The sequence below is a fragment of the Phalacrocorax carbo genome, chromosome 1 (genome assembly GCF_963921805.1).
Source record: "Phalacrocorax carbo chromosome 1, bPhaCar2.1, whole genome shotgun sequence".
Taxonomy (NCBI): Eukaryota; Metazoa; Chordata; class Aves; order Suliformes; family Phalacrocoracidae; genus Phalacrocorax; species Phalacrocorax carbo.
Genome location: NC_087513.1, coordinates 148,050,042 through 148,064,975, shown reverse-complemented (window position 1 = coordinate 148,064,975; position 14,934 = coordinate 148,050,042).

Below are 14,934 nucleotides of genomic sequence, written 5' to 3'. Positions count from 1 at the left end.
AACCTTCTTCAACATAGGCATTACTCAATTTTCAGTAGCCCAAGCTGCAATCTGAGCTCAACCAAATACTCTGGAAACCAAACTGGTTTGATCAAACCTGGATGTTTGGCAAGTCTGAAGTAAACTGACTGTTATATTGGTGGTAGAGTAGAAGAAAATATAGGCCCCAAAAGACGGGACAAAACAATTCTTAGGAGTTGTACTACTGGCTTTTAAAGATTTGCTAAATATAAAAGAATGTTTTCATTTTCTGGCTCTTAGGGTGATATCTCAGACAGCTCAAAACCCACAGAAACACTGCTTCATCCAACCCATTTGGAGTGCTGAGACAGTGAATAGATCTGACTGCTTATTTAGAAGTATTACAGGCGTTGTATTGGAACAACTGATATAAAAACACGCTATCCCACGCTCCCACTTTTCCCGCTATTTGCCAATTCGTAATTACAGTATGTAAATACACAGCAGAATGGGTCTTTGGTTAATCAAATTGATTTAATTGCTGAATCCCCACAGATGAATGTGAACAGAGTCTTCTCTTTTCTCATTTTTTGTTGGCAAAACATAGCCACACAAATGATAAAAATTCCACCAGAAATGGGAATGGGATTTGAATAACTCTCTTACTGGAACACTGCTAGAACACCTGTAGTCAGATTCAAAGGACTTTAACAAGGTAATTCCTCATAATTTTAGAGCAGTAAATTATGGCATACCCTAGAGATACTGAATTAATTAGGCCTTTGTAGATTATCAATGTGTATATGTCTATTTTTTATGAAAATCTGGCATTGTTTTTCATTTTCTGAATTATGTTATTAAAAAGGCAGATATAATAACACAAGAAATGTTGCAAAGGGTTCAGCAGATATGCTCATTAGTTTATAGTCTGAATATAAAGCTCTTGTAATAGTTATGAGTGTTATTGTTAATATCACATTTAGCACTAGTCATTGGAACCATAACATTATCCTGATTGCTTTTGGCAGGTAACTGAATCATATAATCTAAAGAAAGCAAGCCTGAAGATGTCCTTGACAAAATAGTGGGTCATTAAAATCTGATGACTTCATGAGCTAGTAAAAATACCCGTAACTTTCAGGTTTTTGGAACAGCATTGGATACATTTATGCCATAGGACACAGGAACTTGTCAATTTTTCAGGCCAGGTCAAAACCTTTCCCAGGTCCAACCTCTATATCAAGGTAGGACACATTCTTGTGCAAGCCCTGGTGACCCCTACTTTTTGTGTGAAGAAGACATGAGTGTGCACTCTTGAAGTGGTGCTAGCCTGAAGGATTTGGGTAAAAGAATCTCAGAGAATGCCCTGCTATGCATCAAGAGTGAAGCCTCAGATCTAACATTTGTGATAAGAGAAACTGAAGCCATTTGTTAGAGATGCTTTGTCAGCAGAGTCACAGATGTATATAAAAATTCATTGTCTCCAGAAAAGGAATTGGGGCTTAAATCCCTCAAGTCAATCAAGAAAGCTGATCCCAGTCTTTCCAAACCCTGGATGAATGTTGTGACCATTCTTGTATGTTATACAGAGGGAATAGTAGTACTAGTAGTAGCAGCAGCAGCAGCAGCAGTAGTAGTAGTAGCACATATGTTTCTTCTTTGAACAAAGCCAGCTGTCACTGCAGGTCCCACTCCAGAGGCATTCTGAGAGGGCCTGTGAGAGTTAGTTCAACAGAGGATACTAAAGGAATATCTAATCTTGATCAAGTTTTGGCACAGATAGATCTTAGGCTTTTCTGCCTTGCAAATTTACTAAGCTGCTTCCACAAACCTTAAATAATAGATATATAAATTTGTTTGGGAAATATTAAGGCTAAGAAGTCTGATCTTATAGACCTTAAAAGTCCGGTTCAGTTCCACATTCAGAGACCTGCATTTAGATGCCTAAAAGTATCTGTCTGCATGTGAGGTAGGAGACTGAATTCCCGCTATATTCATTCAAGACCTACTCAACATGGTCAGGTGAATCTACAGAGTTCTTTGGTTTACCAAATGAGATGTTTCCTCCAGTGAACTGAGCTCTGCTAACAGCTCAATTTATTTGCCTAGACATATGCATTTGAGATGACCTGATAGCCTCCCTGGCCAATTGTTATTGGTCGAGTAGACCACAAGTCCTATGTCATATCTGCCAAGCCTTTGCAGGTATCTTAGGTACTCTAGGATATCTAACCATCGTTGGATGCCTATGGTTGAACTTCTGAGCTGAACCCTGGGCTTCTAGTGTAAAAGGGGCATAGACATTAGCATACTCATAGATACTTGCATTTAGACAAATTAACCTAGATTTCTGAGTCTGAAGGTGAATCCTACCTGTGAAACTCAGGGGTCAGTTACCAGCTGAGACAGTGTTGTCAGAATCAGTTTTCAAATTAGGTATTGATAAGTCCTATTCTGAGGCACTTGTTGCCCTTATTCAGCTCTGTCCGTAAATGCCTGCTGCAAGCTCAATCAATTCCAGACTACCTGATCCTAGAAACAGATTTGCAAAGGTCATTCATATTTCACAAATAAAGCCACTGCTAACTTTTGATCTCAGCAGTTCATGAAACTACTGATTTAAATGCTTACTATACGTTTCTTTAAGACTCAGGATGAAACTGCTGCCAGATTTCAATTCTAAACAAAATAAAATTCTTTACATTGCTTTCGTATTTGCTTTGTGTGATAACTACCTTTTCAGCGTATTACTAAACTCAATTAGAAATTCTTACTTGGCAACTATGTGCTGCAGTATTTTGCTGAGACTAATGAACAAAGTTTCATAAAATCAGCTTGTGACCATGTGATGACTATTAAAACTTACAAAACCCTTAACAATTATCATAAGGAAATCAGCATACTATAGCAGTGTTATAGGGTGCATCATGAACCAAAGTACTTCTAGCTCATCAGAGCTTCGCCTGCTCGTGCTGGAGCACAGACCTGGTTTTAAGCAAACAGATGGAAATACAAACCTCTGATATTCCAACAAACATGTTTAGAAAAGAGGAATTGCATTGACCTTGAAAGACTATTGCACTGTACCCTGCACTCATATTTTTCCCTTTCACGACTCCCTTTTCTATAATTTTCTATCAGTGCTTTTTTATAAAAGCAAGTTTCTCATGTTTTAGTTTTTTAACTAATCAAATAACTGCCACACACTGTTAAGAGCTTTATTCCAGGTAAATTAGTAATTTTTTAGAAGGCTTTCATACCTTTCTTCCTTTCCTCCTTACTAGTAAGACTGTATACTATTATCTGCTGTCAGCCTGGATGCTAATCCTTTTCCTCAGTGTTTTCTGCCCTTACTGTTGGTGTCTCTTCTGGCAACAACCAGAGCTGGCCCCTCATAATTATCCTCCTTCTTCAGATTTTGGCTAGCAAACTGAGAGTGTTGTAGCCAGACTGGTAATTATTTCACAGTGGGATCTTCCAGTGCTGTTCAGAGATGCTGAGAGACACTTGCTTTACAGAACACCAGACGTGCCTGGAACATTCGACTTACACGTGCTTTACTGTTTCAGCAGTCAGAAGCTTTCCTAACACTGCAATCTTTCTGCAATTCCGGTTTTCCTACTAATTTCCAGTATTCCTTTTTATGCCTTATTTCCTCCATAGCTGTCTTCACAGCTTGCCTGCTTTGTAACTTGTAGCAGAGAGCAGGATTAGGCTCCTTCTTTGTTTAAGTATCTACATATAGACATCTTCATATGAGCTATTCACACTAGGCTCTTCTTAAGAAAACAGATGTCCATTTTAGCTTGTGCTTCACATAGTCCTTAAAGAAGGTCAGATGAATTGCACCTTAAAATGACACATTAGTCTCCACTGGCTACAGAAGATCTTATTTTAACTAACAGAAACATAAATATATATATATATATATTTACACTTCAGATGTCTATACCAGAATCTGACCATAAAATGAACATAAACTATCTAGGATGAACCATGTGATCTTTAATAATAAATCTTGCGTGCAAGTAGATCCATAACAAAACTTACAGATAAAAGCAGTATTTTTAGTGTGCATTCCTTTATACTGCTTTGCTTTTTCCATCCTGCCACAAATGCCTGTAACTTAACTGTTATTTAGTGTTTTTCTGCTTTTGAGCTTTCATTGTCCACTGAATACTGCAACACTGAACGTATTGTACTTAACCTAACAGCAGTTCAATGAAGTAAACCAATAGCATATTGGATTACTTCACTGAAGTAATCTAGGTTCATTGAAGTAATCTAGGTTTTCTACATGCCTACAGAAAGAGAAACATCCTGGCCATAAAAAATAATACCCTTGAAAAGCTATTTGGAGAAACATTTAGTTCTCTTTAGTCTTTCAGAATGAAGATGTGTTGTATGAGGTATTTTATACATGCAAATGCTTCATTTTCTTTCTTTAAGCCTTTATAGTACTATTTGTTTTCAAATGAGTTTTGTGGTTGTTTCATACAGGGAATGCAAAAGCCAGGGTACATTTCACCACTCTGTGGCTTGCCATGTATTTTTCTTTAATAAATCACCATTGAAGATGTGAACAAGTTTAATTTCACAATATAAATATTTCCCTTTTCAATTTGTGTGTTTGTATGTATGTGCCAAAACCAGATTTTTCTAAAAAGCAATAACCTAAGAAACCACAAATTTGGCACAGCTTCATGCTGTGCCAAATAATACTCCCATGGAAAAACCGCACATGATACAGACCATTTATATTTATGAATCCTGAGCTTGAAGAAATACCTATCTTTTTATTTAACTTTGTTTGGAGGCCATATTCAGTGATTTCTGATTTCTTGGTAACATAATGATGTACAGATCATAAATGTCCCTCCTGCTGTTTGTCTGCCCAGAACAGACCTTTGGGTAAATAAACAATCTTAAACATAACTAAAGTATTGGGATATTCCAAACTTCAGTAAAACTTTGAAAACATGAACCCTGGGGAGAGTATCAGTTACATGGAGAATAATAATTACTGGGTTTTAAACTATTTTCTCTATTTAGTTCACTTTCTTATTCATGACCATGGCAGAGTGACTTGAAAGTGGAAAAGCTAGCGGAGCCCGCTGCTCCACTGGAAGAGACTACTCCACAGCTCCACTCCTGCCACGGGAAGAGACAGGCAGCGGCAACAGGGATATCTGCTGTGCCTCATCTTCATCTCAGGTAAATTAGAGGTGCCTCTGCATAGTGCTTATCTGCTGCAGTGGCAGGAAATGGGGGGGGTTTTGCAACTGCTTTTCCTTGCTTAGGGTTGATTGGACCCTAAATAGAGTGCCAAATAGTTCTCTTAGTGCCCACTAATGCAGCAGGAAATCAGAGACTTCTGATTCAAGAAGGTAGAGTCTTACCTGGGTGATGAGTTTTATTGTTAGAGAAGAGGTTATGATGACACATAAAAAAGGCTTAGCTCATTTTTATTGAGTTTCCTTCTGTTGTGACTGAACCAATTTGATCTGATATTAACTGGATTTATGTCTCTGTTACTTGATAGAACAAAAATTCTTTGGCATAAATGGCCTTCCAACATACTAGAAAAAATGGATTAGAAAATACAAATCTACTTTCTGGAAGGGTCAATGCTGCAAAAAAAATCTTTAATCCTGCTTGCTTGTTTTATGTTCTGGAAACCATTCAAGTTTAGACTGTACGAGGATATACACCTCAGTCACAGGAGTAATTAGGCAGACCAACGTAGCCTTTGCCAGGATGTGCACAGCTGCAGCTCCCTTTCATCTACTGTCTGAAGTAATGTCCTTTATAGCTAACTTAGTGTCTATACACTACCCTGACATAGTATCTCTACTACTTCTGTGAAAGCAATAAAGACTTATGCTAGAAGGAATACAGCTGAATGCCATAGCTGTGTTTCAGTTACCGTGTCCTTTCAGCCAATACAATGGAACAGCTAAATAAAGGCAGAGGTTAAACCGTTTCCCAGTATCATGCATCCCAAGTTCCTCAGGAGCAGAACTTGGAGTTCAGTCTTTCCTGTTATCTCTCAATTCAGCTAGGTGTAGGAAGGCCAGATCCCTTAATCTTCAGAGCTCACTCTCATAAATGGGACTTCTGTCACAGAACTTTTTAGAAAAAGACCTCACACCCTTTCCCCCCCAAGTTCCAGGCAACAGTGGCATCCAAATAAAACCTAAGAAAAAGAAATTATTTTGCCAGTTGGCCAATAAAAACTCCTTGAAGTTTTAAGGGAATACATCAGGGAGATTTCACATTTGCATTCTCTCCATTATGTTGCTTTACCCTCACCCCTCTCAATTTGTTATGTTTGGCCACATTGCTGGGTCTGCTCTACTTCAGTTCCTTTGGACTCCAGGAGATCTGTAATTATTATTTAAGAACCAGAGTTTTGTTAAAGCAGTACAGCCCAATTAATCTTGTTTCTTGTAATAAATCTAATAAAAAGTGAGGTTTGGAAAATGTATTCGTCTTGTGAACAGTAGAAAGAAACCACTGAGGCAGACTCAAATGTCCATGGACAGGTTAAAACTTTTTAATGACCTAATTTGCCCTAGAGCAAATAGTCATGACTATTTTGGATGCTGTGATTACCAGATCTAGTAGCCACAGAAAAGGAAAGTTCCAAGAGCAACATGACTGCTGGGAACACTGATGATTAGATGATTGGCTCTAACCGTCAGACTGGGTGATTATTCTCAGGACTTATACCACAGTTACTAACATGCTGTTTTTACTAAACAAAAGACTGCCAGGAGCAAGTTAATAGCTAGGTTTGGGGTGATTCTCTGTTCTTAAAAATGTTTTCGTTATCGGACAATCAGCTAGCAAGTTGCTTACATTAGCTCTACACGTATATCCAGATCTTCCCACAATTTGTTCATGCATAGCCCTCCCCAGAGGTTAGGGGTACTCCTTTCCAGAGCAACATTTACTAATCAGAGTAAGGCACCACAGGCCAGGATTCAGGCATTTACCTCTGAACTCATGCCCTGGAAACGAGTGTCAGACATCTTATGCATGTATTTTACTGAATGGAATTCCATTAAAACATGTACATCGGGGTCTGGCTCCTCTTGATAGAAATATAATGAACCAATTAACTTCACTGGTGCTTTGTCCAAATAAAAAGTGCAGGACTGGGAGACCGTTCAACAGAAACAAATAGCCCTACCTCCTCTTTATCAGCCAGAAATCTGCCTATCAGAAATGCATTGCTATTAGAGGTAAGGAAAGAGTCTTGGCAAATATAAATACCTTTCAACAGGAAGTCCTTTAGCCTCTTCGAAGACAAATTTCAGCACTGACAAAACCAAGACCACAAGAGCATCCACAAAGATTCTTGAAATTAATCCTTCCTGATTTAAAGTGGAAGACAGCAAATTTTTTATTAAATCGTCCTGCTGCTCTCAAATTATAATGTGCTCTACTAGATTGCAGGTCAGTCACACCAATCTGGAGGATATTATTTTTTTTTCCTTTTTCCCCCCACTTATTCTTTTCATTCCGACAGCACTATTGATGAAGACCTCAGGAAAAAAATACCAGCGCCCAAGACACTTTGATGGCCTTTCCACTGTGTAATTATACTTACTCTTGATAACACTAAAGACATGCCTTATTGGTAGTGGCACAGGCTGCTTTCCTTTTCACAGAGAGATGGATTGTTTCTGCAGGCCTTGATGGCCTTCAAATTATCTGAGCACAGAAAAGAGAGCAGAGTGAATTTTATTTTAACTCATTTTATTTCTAAATTTATTTCCCAGTAGCTAGAAGGTGATGACTGCCCCAGCAGTCAAGTCAATTGTTATCTGTGGGACTTGATTATGTTTAGACCCAGTCTCTCATTTTGAGCAAGACACAGTTAATGAGGAGAGAAATGAAAAGTGCATTGAGTCACAGTGTGTTTGTGGTAATTTGTGACACATTCACTCTACTCAGTTCTTTGTTTATTCCTTCCCCCCTCCACGCAGGTCCTGTAGAAAAAGGAACAGATAAGCGAATTCAGTGGTAGACAGTTAAGGGTGTTGAAAGTAATGAATCTATATCTCTCTATCTCTTTCCCCATTGTTGGCAGTAATTGGAGCAGTGTTCATCTATACAGTAAAATGCCAGTGAAGCCCATCTTAACGAAACATCTTTTTTTCCATTATTTTGCAACACATTTTTCATTGACACTGCTAGTTTTTATTTTCACTATGTGCCTTTTTTTTTTTTGCAAGCTCTTTGCCACTTTTCTAAATAATAGTCCATTAAACAGTTCACAGTGTGTGTTCTGTAGAAATGTAAAAAAGTGATTGGATGATACTAATTAAGGAGAGATTTTGTTTCCACTTACTGCAGATCAATGGTGGGTTACATTAAAGCTGCATTTTTGTGATGAGTTTAAACACAAAAGAACAGCTGTGCTAAATACATATTTCAAGGCTTACAGGTAGGTCAAATAAATCTTTCTTTCTTTGCCTGTCTATTGTAAAACTATAGCAAACTGTATGTGAAGAATAGTAGTAAAATAAAAAGGCAAATTTCTCACTGCAGATTTTTTTTCACTTGTGGTAGCAGAAACTGTTAAATCAGGAATGCCAATTGCAATGCATTGAGATCCTGTTGGCTTTTAATTTACTCTATAGCCTACTATGCATTAATTTTAATGAGACTTTTCATCTGTTTTCTACAGTTGCCACTCTAAGGTATCCCCTCTCTGATTTATGGCTGTGTTAGACAGAGGGAAAAAATGTCTTAGTGAGAAACCTCTTCCTGTATTTGAACCCACATTTCTTCCTTTAATCCTAAATTATTCTGGGCACAAAATTAACCAAAATCTCCATACGGAGATATGTTCATATGCAAAGAAGAGTGGCAGCTCATTCCAGTCAGATCAATTAAAATAAAAATTCACTATTCGTTGGCATTCCTTGATCAGCACAAACAACCTTCAGAGGAAATTCACCTGGTTGCCTCCAAGTAACATAATGAATCCTGAACATATATGACAAGGAAATAAAGAGAAAATGCTTTTCAGGCACTTGCTCTAAATATTAAAAGCACAAAACTATTTTAAAATCAGTTCACTCTGACTATTTTTGAAATGTATTTTATTTAATATAAGGTCCTATATAAGGGAGCTATAGGGACCCTGCTTTTATCCAGATCATTTCAATATCAAAAGCAGACAAGAATTGCTGTTTGCACTTTCCCTGCATTACAACAGTCTAGATCCCAATTCTAAACCACTATTAGCAGAGCAGAATAATGTGAGATAGGCTTTGTATATCATGGACTAAGGAGGCTGCCTGATATCTCTGAATTTGTAGAAACCAAGGTCACACATAGATTTAGTATTATCCAGCAAAAGTTTCTATAGGAATGGATAAAAAGATTCAATTTGGGTCCACCTTTACTATTTTAAGTTTAAACTATGAATTCAATACTACATGTCTTCTATCAAGTCAGCTTGAAGCAAGAGTTAATTTATAATTCATAAGATTTGTGTTGCATGTTGAAATCTGGGTGCTTTTAGACTCTCTAAAGGAATTGGGTATGCTGAAAATGGACTCACCGATCCCGGGATTTACACACTTTTCAAAGAGGTGTATTTGTGATGACTTTAAGAAACTCTTATTTGCGTGTTCTGTTCTTTTGTGGTACTAGTACCACTGTCAGGCCTCCTGCACAAAGAACACAAAGACAAGAACATCCATGGCTAGCGTGAAGGGGCTGCTGCAAGTCTGAGGACTACTTGTGTATAAATACAAGAACAATAGCACCTGAGCTCCATCCCTCACCCCGCAGTGGGTCAGCTAGCTGGCTTTTCCACCGGTCATGTAAAGATAATGCTTTCCTCAACATCATTATTGAAGTGCCTTTTTTCTTCACACATCTTGACATGCAAACAATGCCATATTGCTGAACATCTCTGGTCCAGAAGGATGCTCTGTTCAGCAGTAGCCTGTGCATCAGCTGATTGATAGATTCATACCTTCCCATGCAAGAAAAGTCACGAAGTCCGAAGACACGTAGGGTGGGTTACAGATTTTAAAAGCTGTACTGAGCTCAGGCAATGTTCAGCAAAGGCCTATTTTCTACAGTGACATCCACTCTCGAACTGAAAACAAAGACAGTTGGAAAGCATTCTGATAGTTATGGGACACGCTTCCAGTGAATAAAATGGCCTTTAAAACCTGTACTACTGTGCACCCCGCACTGTTTTTACTGCTGTTATGAACAGGATAGATTAGGGTGAGTAGCACCATTTTTAGTTCAGTTTTGCTCAGTGTCTCTGTGGTTGTAGAACCCACACACGCAGAAACCCTTTATTCAAGCATGGGTTATCACTGGTATTCTCACAGCAATTTATACAAGGAAACTTTTCCTGGTATAATTCATTAAAAATTAATCAACCCATTTCTGTGCAAATCTCTGTGACATGTGTTCTTTGATGCAGTGAGTGCTGAATAGTCTTTTCTTTATTATGAAATGACACAAGTGGAACTTTCTAATTGGCTGTCAGTGATGTCATACCCAAGTAAATGCACAAGTCGGCTTATTTCCCTTATTATGAACATACTCCATGACAGACTGTGAGTTTCTGGAGAGCTCCTGCCCCTCTTTGGTAGTTAACATCACTTTGCTGGAAGGATTACAGTTATGCTTCTGTAATAGAATAGAAACTTGCCAGTGTGTTTTCCTGTCTTTTTTTTTTGCATGTGGGGGATATTTTTCCTTCTTTTAATACACTCCCTTACCACTGAGTTTCTATCTTTTCCCACAGGGGCAATGTGGAACTTACTGAGTGAAATTAGCAACGACTTTCTCAGGCATCCTTTCAAGACTCTTTTTTTGGGTGGTTTCACGGTTTGTGTCAAAATCAACAATAAATGTGGTCACATTCATATCTAACTCATAGTTAACAGACTTCATATAATATGCAGAAGCTTCAGCAGCACAACCACTAAAGGGATGTAGCCAAGAGACATATGGAAACAGTGAGATTTTGTTCTTGTGGTTTTCAACTTATTTATGTATTTGGTTAACAGCTCCTCGTTAATGCAGAAAGATTGCCATATCTCCAGCCTTGCCAGGAGGGTCCACTTTCACTGCAGGAGGGTGTGCTCTCCAAAGAACGTGCTTTGGCAGGAACGGTGCTGCTTACATTTGTTTTTCTCTGTTACCCATGTTATGCACTTACAGAGCTCAGATAAAGGGCAAATGTTTTGCTTCTAGGAGCCACCTTCCAAAATCATGTGGCAAGGTGCCACATCCTCTAGCCATACTCCATACAGCTCTCCAAACCAAGATTACAAACCCATGACTTCTTTACTACCTCAGCTCCCAGATACTTACATCCTACTCCGTAAGCAGCTCTCGTCCCACATACAACTTTCAGCTTACACCCAGCTTGAAGATCCCCAGACCCCAGACCCCTGCAGTCTGACACCACATCCAGGACCACCCTCAAGGACACCACATCCTCTCCTTCACTCTCTGATCTCACATCGGCTCTCATCAAATCTTTCTGATCAGTCCCAACCAGGCTTGCCAGGAAAGAGGCATTGCAGGCCTGTGCTGTTGCTGGGGATGGTATAGGTGTAGGCATCCTCTAGGGGGTCTACTGAAGGCCACAATCTAAGCCTCAACTCTACACCTGGACTCTCCCCATCACATGCCCCTTGTGTTACCCAGTGGTGTGTTTAAGGTATATGAAGTAACAAAAGATAAATACACCTGGAGACTTCAGCTCTTTAGGTGATAGGCTTACTGGATCTTTTCCCAGATTACTACTAATCACACGCACAATGACAATTGAGCTGTAGTAATTCTTATACCCAGGGTCTGGAAGAAAGTTGCAGAATGTAAAGTGCAGTAATCCTACCTGATGGAACTAGCATGGTGCTACTGCAGCAAGAGAGGCTGAAGTTTAGCAATCAGTTTGTCATGGCTTAATCAAATTATTACAAACAGTGAATAAAAAGCTTAGCCTGAGAGAGAGGTGTAAGTGACTTATGCTAGTATAGGTTGTCCTATCTTTCACTGTCTGAACTTTCCTTGTTTTGTTTTGTCTTGTTTAAAGAAAAATAAAAGAGGGGTTTCTTTCTCTTTTTATTCCCCTTTTCTTCCCAGTTCTTTTATTTTTTTTTCTGACAGACAATGGTTTAATCTAAAGAATAAAGACACCATATAATTATATCATTTTCTAATCCAATTACAGATCTTTGATATGGCCCCTTATCTTTTCTGTTCATGCAGTGATATGCAGATCATATGGTTCTTTAAACTTGAAAATATCTTTACTTTTCAGTTCATGCCTTTACCTTTTCCTGTGTATTTCACTAAAACACAAATGTGTAATATTTAATTATTTGATTCCTATCTTACAAAAGAAAGATTAATAGAGACATTAATGAAGACAGTAATGTAATCACCAGTTAACTTTCCTAGAATAATTTGATTGGGAATTCACTTTAGAGTATAGGGTGAAATGCTGGCTCCAGTAAAATTATAGCATTCCCATAAAATTTAGTAGGACCAGAATTTCATTCTCTACTTTGCAATGACCAGCAAGGTTCCAGTATTTGGCTCCGTGGTCATTGTACACCATTGGGACCGCTTTGTTGCTTTAATGTAAAACTTGAGAGGAATATTCTCCCACCTGATCTGTCTGTTAATAAGGAACTGGAAAGAGGACAAGTCTTTTCCACATCCTAGAACTGGAGCAAGGATCAGCTGCCCAGCTAGGCAGCAACAGCGTGCAACAGTGTGTTGAAGCAGCCATGCCTGCTATTAGGGCTGTTAAATGCACTCCTGTCACTCCTTGAAACCTGCCTATGAATTGATAACATTTCAGTCAGCACAGAACTCCTGTATGTACTGCTGAACATTACATGCTGACGCCATGAGCAGAATGCATATCGGTGACAAAACCAGTATTAAGCATACATAATATTTTGTTAAAAGCTTATGCTTGTTCATCTACACTGCCTTCCTACAGAAGTATATGATTGTCCTGTAGGCTAAATTTAAAAGTTAACTCTTAAATCTAATGCAGTATTTATAGAAGCAGCAGGTTTCTTTATAGGACACACAGGAGGCATTAAAATGTTTTGTGATCATTATTTATCTAAGGAAACCCTGCCTTGCCCACCCATCTTTGATGTTAGCAGTTTCTGAAAGCCGAATTTAAATGTTCAATTTTCTTTTTTTTTTTTACCCAGCTGCTATTTGATCATTCTTCCCCAACTCCATTGGCACAAGGCAGCAGCCTTTTCATGGGGTAAAGAGCTGCGCTCACATCCAAGCCTCGGCACCTGGGCTGTGTTATCAGAAGGGTAGATGAGTTCCTTCCATCCATCTCAGTAAGAAAAGAAAGCCACATGAAAGCAGTGGAGCTATAGTACCAGTCCTCCCAAAACTGTTTGCTGAAATTCTTGCTGGTTTAATACAGAAGATAAGAGTCCAGTCGAGCTCCTTTTGCTCTTATCATAAAGAGGACAGGGATTAAGGATCATGATAGGGACGCCAAAAGACATTCCTTTCCTTGTCCTTGTGCAACCACCCTTCAAGATAGCCCCCTGCAAGACCACAGAAACCCTGCAGCTGGGCTTTCAGATGTACTGAGAGGTGTTAAAATTTGTGACTTGGCGTGAGGACTGGTTAAGGGGGCTGAATGGCCAGCAAGGCTGTGAGCAAGAGCAGCCAGAAGAGGACAGGAGGTCAGTAGTCATCTGTGACAAGATGATTCTGAACAGTTCACTGTGCCATGGCTGCCTTCCTCCCCTTTCTTGCTGTACTTTCTTTCTCAGTCAATCAGTGCTCAGTTAATTAGTATACACAGTGGCAGCTTTCACATGTTTTAGCTGGGGTAGGATCAGAGAAAATTTTGTAGTAGATGTGTGTGCATGTCTACACAAGTGTACAGTAATGGAAGTTCAGAACAACATGGAATAAAACCATGAACAGCAATATTTATGCATTATGAAGAAAATACAAAGATGAGAATGTTATTTTGTTATACATTGGAATGCAAAAAATACAGGTTTTGAGTTTCTTCTGTGCTCCCCTTTACATACTCGGGCCAAGGTGCTGTGTGCTATCTCTGCAAGCTTGGGGATAGCCAGTGAAAGCCCACTGGTGGCTGCTGCACAGGCAGATGAATGCGTGGGAACACTGTAACACAAGTATTAGCAAAACAGAAAAAAAAAAACAACTCTGGAAACTTTTTAAGTATTTTGATATGTTGTTCCAGGGTGAAACTTGTTATGTGTTGGCGATGTCACTGAATATCTTCCAGCTATTTCTGTTTTCTGTGATATCCTTCTTTTCAACCTCTAGTTTGTATCCCTGTTGCATGCCACTATTAAGACAGGTCTACAAAACGAGGGTTTTAGTGAAGTTTATAAACCTCTGTTGCAGATGGACTCCCCTGTCTCCAAGGTCCTCATGAGTATAAAATAATTTATGACATCAGAATTGCTTCCTTTTTACTTAGCATGAACCCTTCCCTGTAGGCCCCATGAGATTACATGGTCATGAGCTCCTCTCTTGCACTCTTCCCCCATCTCCATGAAGAAATGCCTTCTCCCAGAGAAGAAGGATCTGACGAAAAGCCCACTGCTTTGGGCATAACTGGCAGAGTTTGGGTAGCAGAGAGCTGGGGGGAGTCCTGGTGGAAAGAAGCCAGAAACTGTCCTGTGACAGTCATAGCCAGATCCAGGCAGCTCTGAAACTGATGTGAGTTGCCCATTGGGTGCCAAAACTGCAGTCTTTCAGGGGAGCACCCAACACCCCAGCTCTGACATATTTATGAAAAAGCTGCAGTTGTAAGGGGCAGGAAACACATGGGGAGATGCCCTTTGGGACAAGCAACTGGAGACACTGCTGGGGACATGGATGGAGATACACCCTTGGAAGGAGGTACTCCATGACGGATGAGGAAGAGGCACCCCTGAGGGACTG